Source organism: Crocodylus siamensis, chromosome 9, assembly GCF_052110815.1.
Source record: "Crocodylus siamensis isolate JL-2025a chromosome 9, ASM5211081v1, whole genome shotgun sequence".
In the NCBI taxonomy this organism is placed as follows: Eukaryota; Metazoa; Chordata; order Crocodylia; family Crocodylidae; genus Crocodylus; species Crocodylus siamensis.
Genome location: NC_143403.1, coordinates 30,609,777 through 30,622,718, shown reverse-complemented (window position 1 = coordinate 30,622,718; position 12,942 = coordinate 30,609,777). Strand labels below are relative to the sequence as shown.

At 40.0% G+C, this 12,942-nt stretch overlaps 1 long non-coding RNA gene across 1 annotated transcript in view; it reads left to right on the top strand.

The window, feature by feature from the left end:
* The window catches only part of LOC149857265 (uncharacterized), a 673,033-nt gene that overhangs the window by 289,124 nt on the left and 370,967 nt on the right, over positions 1 to 12,942 (top strand). Inside the window, exon 4 of the long non-coding RNA XR_016444089.1 lies at positions 1,836 to 1,909. This is a non-coding gene — a long non-coding RNA (uncharacterized LOC149857265). The remainder of the gene's footprint in view (positions 1 to 1,835; positions 1,910 to 12,942) is intronic.

Sequence of the window (12,942 nt, the reverse complement as noted above, 5' to 3'; positions counted from 1 at the left end):
CCGGCTCCTGCTTGTCAGCAGCTTGAGGTGCAGTTTCATAGAAACCCCTGCACCTATCTCTTTGAAACTTGGCAGACTTCATGCCCTCAGAAGGGGCTACTGTCTCAGCAGGCAAGAAATGACAAAATTGTAGGCTGTTTCATGTTTCCCCACGATAGCCTATGGGCAAAACATCAAAACAGCGTTGAAACAGTGAAACCATTTCGATGAAACAGAATGGAATAGTGCTTTTGAAATGAAACAAAACTCACAATAAAACACTGTTCTGTTGTATCATTGAAACAGATGTTGAAGTGGAACACTGCTGTTTTGCACAGCCCTGCTAGCTACCTGTCTTATGCTAGGGACAGAAGTTACACATACATCAGTTTAAGTGATCAGAAACTGGTTTAAACCTGTAACAGAACATAAGCTCAATTCATATGAACCAGTTTCAAAATGGCTGAACCTGGTTTAAGATCAATTTGGATGAACGTTGTTTCAGACTTAACTGATTTGGGTCAAACTGACTTATGAAACTTCTGATTCAAGTTAGATCGCAGTCCTGGGCTGGGCTATGCTGTCTGCTCCAGAGAGCAGGGCTGGCCCTGCCCCTCTGCTCCCTAGTTGGAGCAGTGAGGGCTGGCTGATGGGGGGTAAGCCCAGCTGGGAATGCAGTCCTGTCTGCAGGGAGGGACTCTTTCCCCCATCCCAGTAAACACCTGCTGGGGGATGGGGTCAAAGAGGGAGGTTAAACGCTCCCATTCAAACTTACTGCTGGCTGCAACTGTGGACTACAAATCCTAGAGGCACCTGGAAGCAGGATGAGGAAGTGATGAGCAAGTCCTGCTGCTGTTAAGTCTGACTACAAATCCCAGAGACCTCAGGGGCAGCAGGAAGAGGAAGTAAACACACAGTCAGACAGCCTGCTCTAGAACCTGCTGTCTTCTGGCCTGAACCACTGCAGGCCTGGGGCTGCATTGCCTGAAACAAAGGTAAATATCTGTTCACTTCTGTTTCAGATTAATCTGTGCAGTTTAGACTAACCTGCAAAGACTGAATCAATTCAACTTTGGGCTTTTTAACTGTCTGTACCTAGCCTTAATCTTCTCCAGATATTTTTTAGTTGAGATTATCTGATATGTTGGCATTAAGATATCCCTGGATTAAATAATTGCAGTGTAATGCCTGATTATTATTAGGGAGGGGATTGTGACTGTTGTACATACCAGTTTTGCCACTTCTTAAACTTAAGGCTCTTGCACCATTCACCTTCTCAAAGAAAAGTCTGGAAAAACAGGTATCAGGAGATTGTTCCTTCATGAGTGAATTTTTACTATAATTCTGAGGGAAAGGGCCATTCAGTAAATACCTGTGATGACTAGTACAGTCTGAAAGTTGTAAGTGAAAATTATATGTAAATGAGCGACTCCAAGACAGCGATGGAGAGAGATTATTCTTCAAAACAGGCTTTGAGTCACATATCCCCCTCCTCAGGTAAGTACTCCTACCTCGTGCTCTAGTTTTATATTCTCACTGGGAGGTGATAACAATGGTAAAAAGAGATGGCTAATGCTTATTGTTTGCAATCCTTTTAGAAAAGAAAAGAGGCCTTATTTAAAAACTGAATAGTATGAGAAGTTTGTTTTGCTTTTGTTTTTTTTTAATTTCAGATTTTTCAATTAAAATACATTTAAGCTTTCTCAGGGTTTGGGGGGTTCTCCCTTTTTCTTTCTATTTGAAGTATCCAAACTATGATTCTCATGAACTAACACAATGGAAAACCAACACAGCTGAGTAGTCAAAATAAATTAGATTTCAGTTAAAATGTGCTGATCTTTGCATTTTCTCTACAGAATCAAGCTCTTTCGGAGACAAGGGAGAAAGGAGGAAAGGAAAAAGAGAACACTTCTATCTGCTCTTGGGAAAGGTAGGAACAGCAAGTATATTCATGGATCCTTTCCCTTGGATAAAGTCATCCCCTGCTACTTTGGACTTCCTTTTTCATGCTCATGTTCTTAGATTTCTTCTTTCTTTCTGTCCCTAATTTAAACTGTTATTCAGTCCTTCATTATTATAGCCCATGGCCTTCTGGACAACTTCCATGCATTTCAGAAACTCTGTTAATCAGGGAAATTGCTGTTTCTTGCATCTTAAAACACTATAGCGTGGAACTCATACTGGTTCGAAAGAATGCCATTTATGTGGACAGAGCGTGGAAAGATCACGCCCATGTTTACACAGTCCCAGTTGGAAGGAAAGTTCTAGGATTAGTATATGGTGTTATGTACCATACCACATGTGCTACCATAATGAGGCATAATAGAATAAGTAAAGATGGAGAGTCAGCTGTAACTCCAGTTCCTGGCTTTGTCAGGCTTTTGTCTCATGACTTTATTGTTATTTTAATTTACTTTTTGCTTATTATTATAAATATTCCCAAACATAATCCACATCAGGTATTTATATTCATAAATCTTTTCTGATCAGTTCCAGCAATTTCTGCCAAGAACATCCCAGAACTGACATTTTTTAAATACCTTTGTTTATGGGAAATTTTAATATGTTCTATTTTCCAAACGCACAACTAGGGAATGAACACTAAAAACATCTGAGAGTATTTTAGCTGTCCTAATTCTCTCATGATGTTTTACTAATATCTAAAGAGGGAACAACTGTTCATTTTATAAACCAGCCTGCCAGGTTCCTTTACAAGTTGGTACAGTCACAAATTTTCTAATAACTCAGTTATACTTTCAATTATTTTTGTTTTCCACTTATTTTATATGAAATTTCCTCAATTACTGGTGCATTTGCCCCTGGTACCAAATTCCAAGACTTGCTTTATGTACCACATAAACTCTATTATTGAGATGGTTTAAGTAGAGCAAATCCTTTGCACAGGGGTAACATTTGTACTATATAAGTCACTTTTTAAGCATAAAGAGCTGCAAATTGATCATCAAACTTGAAACTCAACTTTATCTTGTCATTTTGGTGAAAATAAATTGTATTGAATATAAGAAGAGTTCAAATGTTCATTAACATGCATTTCAACACCACCCATGAGATCATACCTAACCTATTTGTAGGTAAGCAATATTAATTCACAATTTGCAAAGCAATAACCCATATCCCAAATGAAACAGAAACACCATGAAGCTGAAAAGTAAATAATAAATACTGATGAGCAGGGACTCTGGAAAATCACAAGTGTAAAACATGGTATGCCAAGAGTTTTTTTTTGTTGTTGTTGTTGTTTTTCTCCCTCATTTACTTTTGTGCACCATTTTGGCTGTCTCCTTGGGATACACGGCGGGGGGGGGGAGCCCTGTTTCTTTAACTTAAAGATATGTCTTCCTGCATTCTTCCCTGTTCACTCTGATGCCCAGAAAATGGCACTTCTATCAGACAAAAACAGAAGTAAAAATGTTAGTTATGTATTGCTGTAGTAAATTCCTGTGTTTTACAGACAAATAATCACACATGGCATTCAGTGTTCTGCTGCTGTCCCCTTCACAGGTACTACTCCACTGAGATGCATAGACAGGTTTTGGGGTGGGGGCTTCATAGGTTTACATGCTTTTATGCTGGGCTAGCAGTCTAATTATGATCCAGTTATACCCATGTGTAACTAAGATGTTCTCAGGAAAGATGCTTCCATGGTGTGAGTCCCAACATGCCTATGTATTTTAAAGCCCTTTTTTTTCCCCCTTCCACTATCAACAATGCCTGAGTGAAATTAGTGGTGATTGGGACCTGACTGTTGCCAGGGGAACACGTGCCCACTACACAGTTCACTTGGAGAAAGCAGAATTCCAGTTTTAGAACACAGTAAAGCTATGTCTACCCAGCAAATTTTACTGTGCCTGGCATTAGCACCTGAAACACACCGTGGTGCTCCAGGTGGACTATCTCCTAAACTAGAAGCTACTTTTGTGGAGTGCTTCTATCAAGTTAGCCATCTCCTTGGACCCAAGCAAACTATCCCACCCATGCAGCCTCTCCGGAAGCTGTATAAGCGTGCCTGTTCAGAAGGCACCTTATCCAAGCAGCACAACTAACCAGAGGCTTGCACAGTAAGTTTATCATGTAGAGAGAGGTCAACCTACCATGACATAGGAATAATAAAGCCTGTGACCTACTTCTAAATTAGTGCCACAGAATGGCTAACTGAGAACAACTCTGAATTTTAAGCTTCAGAATCAGAATCGGCCATCACAGAAATACTGTGAATGTTAGATCTAGGGAACCTAAACAATTCCAGTGCAAGACTTCTTTTTAACTGGACAAAAGATGTTGTAAAACATCCAGAGTGGATAGAAATATCTATAATGACATCACTGGAAAAAATTAACAGTAAAGAAAGAAAATAGCTAAAAATACTAGCTGTAATTGAGCCCAGGGGTTTATAGTTTGAGTACTAGTCTTAAAATGGTGAGTGCCACATGGACTGGTTACATAAGAGCTGTAATGCTGAAGATGATTTAGTGGGCAAATTTAAATTTAAATGTGCCCAGGACTTCTCCAAAACTCCTACTTTTTAGTAGTGAAAGTGGCTTAGATAATGCAAAATCCATGTACAATTAAACCAAACCATAAAACTTTGACTCCAGGCCAACCTTACACTTTATTATTAATTGGAAATACTTATACTCAGATGGTAAAGGGTGGTGGCTTTTTGGGTTGAGCTCATACCTATGAGGGGGGATTTAAAAATAAATAGAGTTGGAGAGAAGTCTTAGAGTGATACTGCCAAGATAGCAAGCTCCAATATGTAACCTGCCTTAAAATCACCAGAGAAAAAGATTCTTGTCTTTTGTCAGTAACTTAATGGTACATAGAGGCATTATGCTTAGATTGACTAACTATGGTTAGGTCAATCTAAGTACTAATCTGCACATGCGTTTGGGGAGGTTAGATTGGGCAAAATATAGCTGGCCTGTTATAACTGAATTCACATGAGGAGGTGTACTAAGTTAGATTGGTTGTGGGTTAGCCTAATCTACTGAAAACGTGTGCACATTCAAAGCACAGCCTGAGGCTGGGAAAACTTAAGCTGCTTGCTCTAGCTCCAGGGCTGTGCTTATCCTACCCCTACCCAACCTGACCAGTGTTTGTGGCACTCTGCCCAAAAATTTTGCTGACTCCTGATTCTATGCAATAATTTTCTGAGGCAAGCAGTCTTCAAAAGGCCGGTAAAGAATGATTCTCTTCCATCAAATATAGTATGACATCCTAGTAAATAATAGCAGTAAGATCGGTGTCCCTTGACTACTGAGATCAGGGAGGCTTGCAATAATATCATCCTAATTAAACATGTAGAATAGTTGAAGATCTTTTTTATATATATATTAAAGCAGAAATCTATAAATGTGCTAAATTAGTTCCCAGACTAAATATTTAACATCCTTCTCTGAATTTAAATATGTTTTTTTTTTTTTTTTTTCTCGGTTGTGTAACTGATTCTCAGTGCTCCATTCATTACTAAGTGCATGGTTAACCTTCACTTATGTACAGGCAAATTCAATTTTGCTGCAGTAATTAGTATGCATTTTGAGCAAAAAAAGAAGCAACTTTCATAGCAAAGGGTTGCTATTATCACATATATTATGCATGTATTGCAAAGAAGAAATCACAGACGTAAAATAGACCCCTTAGCGATCTACCCTTTTATTGACTTTATCTCTCAAAGTTCTTTAACTGCTACGGTGAAAGGGTTTGAACAAGAAAGAAAAAATACAGTTTAAGGAAGTGCAGGGAAAACACCATTGGATCAGACAATGACAAGAAAAAAAATGGAAATCTTTCCATTAATGTTTCTTTAAAAGTCATTGTCCCTAAAATGTACTAGTGAAACTCACTGCCAGAAGATCTTATGGAAATCAAGTGCTTATTAGGATTCAATGGGCATTTATGCTGTTAAGAAATATAGCTAGCTAGAATGTTTTGTTTTTTTCCTCCACAAAAATTCTATAAATCTGGTTTTAGTTTTTATCAGTTTTTGGTTGCTTTTCTGTTCAAGATCTGGACACTTTTTTTTTTTTCTTTTCAGTAAAAAATACTTAAATATTTACTTCCTCATTGCTAGAGGCTGGAGTGCCTCCCTCCCTTCAACAAGCTTCTGGTTTTACTGCTGAAAATTTTGAAGAAATAGAAAACTTTTGGTGAAATTTCCTTTCTAATCCAAAAGTTGTGTTTAAATATAAACAAGTTTAGGGTAACAATAATGGCCAGAGTTTATAGTAGTTAAGATGAAACAAATAATAGCTTTAGAGTTTTAGGATTCATGTACTCCAAGATCTCATGTTATATTTAGGACATCAGCCAAACCTTTATTAGTAGAGGTATATAATGAATTTTCTTTGTGTGAAAGTCCTTTCATAACTGCCTTTGGCTAGCTTTTATCCACCTTCTTCTGAAGCATCTGGTCATGGCCCCACATTAGAGATGTGCTACATGGGTGATGGATCTGGCTCATTGTAACAACTCCTAAGCTGTTGTGAGGAATTTTAATAGCTTTTTGGACTATAGCAGAGATACTTGAGAAGGTCCTATGAGGTATGTATGCGTGGGCAGATGAAGCCTGCCTGCCTGGCCGGACAAGGGTGGCGGGGAAAGCTCGCGAGTGGCGGCTGCCACCACTACATGTTTAACCGCATGGCACTTCCTCCTCCTCCTCCTCCCCCCCCCCACTCTGCATCTGGCTGCTGTGGGTACACTGCTCCATGTACAGCTGCCAGGGTACACTGGAAACCTCTGGACTATAGTATCACTAGGAACATTACACTTTTTTGCTGGGTGCTCTTCAGTTCCATGGGACATTCTGTAACTAGAATAAATCATGTGTTCCCTGAATACCTTGCAGTTATTGTTCATACTCAAAAGGCAAAGAGTTATTGAATGGTTATTTGTATCTTAATAACATTATGATTAAGTAACCCATTAAGAATCTCTTCAGTTTACATGAAACTTTGTGACCTAAGAGCCAAATAAAAGAGCTTTTTTTTTCCCCCCTAAATCTACAAAGGCCACAGATGGGCTACCATCTTTCTTTCTGTATTTTTCTTCTTTCAAGTGTGAACATAGGACCTATTTTTTCTTTCCTCTTCTAAACCAAACTAGTCAGCACTAGTCTCTGCACTTCTTATGAGTTTAGCTTCAATAACTGTTGCATACATTTTCAAAGACTGACTAAGTGCTCCCTGTAGTTGGAGCATTTATGTTAATTTGCTTGCTGTTTAAAGATGGGTGATATTATACCTTACCATCATTTATCTAGAATCATTTCCTATATAATTTTTTGAATTGAATGGAGAGAGCTACTGGTCACCTTTAATCTCCTAATGCTTTGAAAACTTCTACTGGCATGGCCTCTGGCCCTGTTGCTTTCCCAGCTTTCAATTTACTTAGTGCTTTTGTGATTCATCTGCACTAACTGCTAGAATTTCATCTTCATTTGTGGTGTCAATGGTTGTTATGGATTCCCCTAGAAATTTTTCGTGCAATATATTCTCAAAATACATCTTCCAGGCATGCAAGATATCTTCTGGATAAGATGTTAATTCACCTTTCCTGTTACTAACAGCACTGAGGACAACATTATCAAGGTTCTTGGCTTTCACATATCAGTTTTTAGCCTGTTTATAAATCTTTTTTTACCCTCACAGGTCAGTTTCTCATACACACAATTTCTTGCTTTTGTTACTGTCCTTTTCACAGCTCTTTTCTTCTCTGCATAAGGTACTTGGCCTGCAATCATATTTCATTTTTTGCCATCTCTTGAATGCTTTTTTTTCCTTTTTATATTATGGTTGTTTGTTGGACCTCAGTGTTCCACCAACTGGCTTCCTACCTTGTTTTCCTCATATTTCCTTAGAAGATGTAAGGATAAGCTTTGTTCCCTGTATGGCAAAGCATATTTTCATCAAGCACTTTGTCATTAGAAGACTGCAAATTGACTTTGTTACCATCATAGTCTAAATTCTACCATTAAACTTTTTCCTTTTTTTAAATTATATCTTCGGGTAATAACCCTCATTTACCAACTGTGACATGATGTTGGGCTGCTATACTCTTAGTAGATATTTCTTTACAGTCTTTACCTTTGCCTCATAAATAATATAAATAATTTCTGTGTACCTTATTTTGTTTCTGTAGTATTTACCAACATATGCATTTATATTCACTCCTATTGCGAGCTTTTCATTAAATGGAATAGCTGCTATGGTTAGTTTTATTATTCTTAAAATTCAGCTTTAATGGCTTGGTTACTGGCATACTTCTTGTATGAATTACTTTCCCTTCTACATATGTTTTCACTGGTATGAATCTGCAGTTGCTTTTTTTTTCCAGCCACCAAAAGTTACTGCTGTAAACCTTCATTGAAAATGCACCCAGTTCATAGATTTCATAGACATTATGAAGTCAGCTGGGGTCAAGGGACCCCAGCAAGATAATTGTCCAACAACATCTTGAATGTGTCCAGAGTAGGTGCTTGCATCACTTCTGGGGGGAGTTTATTCCAGACTCTGGAGACTTGGACAGTCAAGAAGTTCTTCCTTATGTCCAGTCTAAAATGGTCTTCCAGCAGTTTGTGACTGATGGACCTTATTTTCCCTGGGGGAGCCCTGGTGAACAGACATTCTTCCAAGTCCTGATGAACACCCCTGATACACTTATAGGCTGCCACCAAGTTCCCCCTCCTTGGTCCAAGTGCTGGCAGCATGTGACCAGAGGCAGGAGCTCCCCCCCCCACCCCCCCGGTTGCCACAGGGGCACATGTGCCAAGTCCCTCCATCATTGCCTAGATTTAGTGCCAAGTCTCTGCATGTGTAGACACCTGCCAAAAATTGCTTACTTAGCTTAATGTGCAGTAAATTTAGTCGCAACTAATTGCACTTGTAGATGCTCCCATTTTTCTATGACCATTCTTCCATTTATCCAGCTACTGAGAGCCATCATGTACTGAAGGTCTCTAACACTTGTGCCTTTTCTTTGGTTCCAGATATGTGTACGTGGCTGTACTGTGTGCCCTTTGATACTGTTAAGATAATTTCAACTTTTGCAGATAAATTCATTGAAGCAGAAAAAAAATAATGCTGGATGCTGTATTAGCTATGGACAGTGGACATGGCCTTTAGTCATTCAAGAACTTGTTGCAAGACAGTGAGGCCTGAAGTGTAAGCTGGTCCAAGGCAGCTTATTCTGTGTTTTAAGTACAACCCTTCTTTAGTCACCCATGGAGCACTTCAATGCCAGTTGGACCCAATGCAGAGAATACTGCTTTAATATTGCTGTTATAATACTCCTAAGATATCTCTGTTATTCATTTTCACTCTCTTCCCTATGCTATGGTCAGCCATTCCCTTTGTGCTTTCTGTTTCCTTCTACCCCTGTATCACTCCTATTGCCGGTTGTAGCATCTTATTGAGCCTACACAAGTTTTCTCAGCTGCCTTCTTCAAATAAATTTGTTAAAACTAACCAGTATGTACTACATTTCAGTAACGATAACCCCTATGATTCTTTCTCAAAAATACATTGTGTATTTTTGGCTTCTTTTATACCAGCTCCTTTTTCCCTTAAGTGCTTTGTAGATACTTCTCAAGCATGTCTCATTTTGAAGTGTCAGTCATTTTATCCTCTAAATGTAGAGACTATGTTTTAATTATTGTTGAAAATTATTGTTCAAAACATTGAAAAGGCAAATAGTGTGCATGTGTGGTGGGGGCAGTGGAGGGATGAAATGAGTAAATTAGCAGCTCTCAGATGAATGGGCACAGGTTTTTAAGTCTTCTCCTCCCCCACAAATAATTGAATCTCGCATGTTACATACTGCATATGGGCTTTCACAGGTTGAGGGGTAATTACTGGAATAATAACCTAATGTTTAAGGTTCTAGCCTTGACAAATCCAAGTTCATTCCTCCACTCTGCTACAGACTACCTGCATGGCTTTAGGAAGATTGTTTTGTCTTTGTAAATAAGAATATTAGTCCTTCTTTTCCTTGGAAGCATGCTAGGAGGATACATACCGGTATATTAACTGTGAGGAGCTTAGATATTACCATAATAGGGTAGGGATTGAAGACAAGGAACCACTTACTTGCATGGCACTGCTCTCCTTTTAACTTTACACAAATAATATGGGAATAAGAGTTTACCTCATTCGTCTTATTCAAAAATATGTATGTATGCATATGCTACTTTTGATATGTATGCATATCCTAGATTATTACATTACATAATTATTATAATTTTTATACATAAAATATTTATGTATGCATATCCTAGTTTTGACCATATCAGGATATAAAAGTGTTCTTCCTTTAAAACAAAACAAAACAAAAAAACCAAACAAACAAACAAAAAAACCCAACCTGTTCTTGTAAAACTTCCAGAACAAATGAGTTCCTAAAAGCTTCTCACAGGTGGTAGGATTTTATTTGGATGCTCCTATAAGCTGTACAGGTTCACTCATTATGGGTATCTTGGCTATAGTAATATACTGCAGCACAAACAATATAGAAATAAAATCCCAGCCTCACTGAAATCAATGGAACTTTTGCCATTGCTTCTGTGAAACCAGGTACTCACTTTATGGGCGTTTTGTAGATGTGGGTTTTTAAAAACACTGCTTCAATTTAGGGTGAAGTAAACATCCATGTTGTGTACAGCAGTGTTGTGAAGACCCATGTCTTACCTGCCTCTCCAGTGGTGGGGAGGGGAGGATGAGCTGTGTTACCAGATTTGCTGGTTACTTTGGGGTGTGCTCATTTATTAGGGCTATGGTCTTGGTAATTCTATTAAAGTGCTGCTTGTGTTACTTGTGTTTCTATACAGAGCTGTATAAAAACAGCCTTTGCAAGCCCTCTCCCCCAATGGAGCTATCTTGCAGGACTCGGTTCAGTGGGGCTGGGTTCCTCCAGTCCCCAAATCAGTCTCTCTCTCTCTCTCTCTCTCTCTCTCACGGAGAGAGAGAGATTAACTTGACACACCTGGCTTGGCCGGGTTGATCAGCATGGACAGGCTGACACCTTCATATGCCAAGAATCAGTTCATCAGAGCAACAATAACTGCAGTCAGACACAAGCACACAGTTAAACAGAATACCTCTGAATCTGGCTGGGTGTCCAAATGACACCCTCATGGGCCAGCATTCAGTTCATTAGGGCACATCTGAGCCAAACTGGGTCAATCAGCCTGTACAAGCTGATCCCCTTTATGTGTTTCAAACTCAGCATGTCCCAATCTTTTAGTCTCTTGATGAGCAGATCCCACAATATTTTTGGGCTTCACAGGGATCTTTAGCTTAGGTAAAAGAAGCATTTGTTGCACAGCAAGTGGGCAAAGGAAAAGTAAAGAAGTAAAAATATACCCAGTTACCCCCAGTTTGACTGTAAAAGTTATTTATTGCTAAGTATACGAAGTATACAACGGCACTAGTAGTGATAGACATGCAAAGGAAAAACAAACACGAACAGTTACAGTATACCCTAGTTTCACTATGTATTTGGGGAAACTTAGCTCAAGCTTAACTAATACAGTTCAAGTTCAGAACTCTGTACTTAGAGAAGAGAGAGAGCTGGGATCTCACCAGTCCAAGGCACTCGGGTTGCAAAGCTGACAGGTTAAAGTTCTCAGCATGATCCTTGAAGGGAGATGATCTGCCTTCTGTAGCCTCTCCAGAAGAAAGTGGGTGGTGTCAGCACACACACTACTGCTGCTTTTACAGATTTTTATACCCTCAGTTCAGCTTCTTTCAAGCATTCTCAATAGTGTAAATCAAATTGTCTTTTCTATTGACAAGGGGTTATCTGGTGGAACATCTCAGGAAACTGATTGATACTCAGGAAACGCATACTGAGGAGCCGGCTTGACATTCCTATGGATAGCAGATATACTTGATGGGACATTGCCTGATGTCTTCAGAAACAATAGATAGCTTGCAGCATCAGGGTTTTGGATTTTTACTTGCTGTGAACAAGCCTCAGCTTAGCATGACTTTTCCAGATCTTCCAGTCTTTTAACAGACTTAAGGCAATTATTGGAGTGTTCATAACCTGTTGTGGAGAGGACTTCCACCAGTCATCCCAGGAAAAGTATGACAACACTTATGGACGGAGCTCCAATGGGCTGGACGCTGTGATGAGCCCTGTACCATTGTTCAAATGTTGCCCATACCCCCTCTGACTCGGTCTATTGCCTCAGTATTCCCTAACCCGGCAACTGTTTTAGGCAATTTAAGTTTACATCGGCCTCCCATAGTGGGACTGGGGAATGTACGGCCCGAGATGCGTATTAAACTTGCTTCTGCTTAGAGGGGTGTGTGTGTGGTTGGGGCGGGGTGGGGAGTCCTTTGTAAATCCAGATTAGAACTGGTCTGATAAATGCTGAGCTGGGTGTGTGGGTTGATTAGCATTTGGAGCACAGATTCCCCATCATGCAGTGCTCCCCTGCTTCGCTGAGCCCAGAATTCACTGCAGTCTCTGCTTCAGGCTTTCTGTTCTCCATCTCTCATGTAAATGAATGGTCATCTGGTCCCATCTCAGATGCAAATGAGACCTAGGGCAGTTGTTTCACTTTCATCACCCTTACCTGGAGGGTTTTAGGTGTGTCTCTCGTTACATTTTAATCAGTTTCTGTTTAGGTAGAGGCGGGGGGATACTTTGAGTCAGACAGTCTGTGTTCTGTGTCGGGGTTCCCCAAGAACATGGAGCTGACAGGTAACAGCTGCTGGTAGGCAGAGTGGTTCCTGGGCTGGGGGGGAGGGCTGGTGCTTCCCTCTGGCAGCTGTGCCCCTCCCCCCCCCGTGGCACCCACACACAGACACCCGGCTTGGGCAGTCTTGGAGGGCACCGCAGCCACGGAGGGAAGGACTGGGTCCCCAGGCAGACAGGCTCTGGGACGGGGATGAGGATGGGAGTGGGGAGATCAGGCTTGCTGGTTTTTTTGCTGGACAG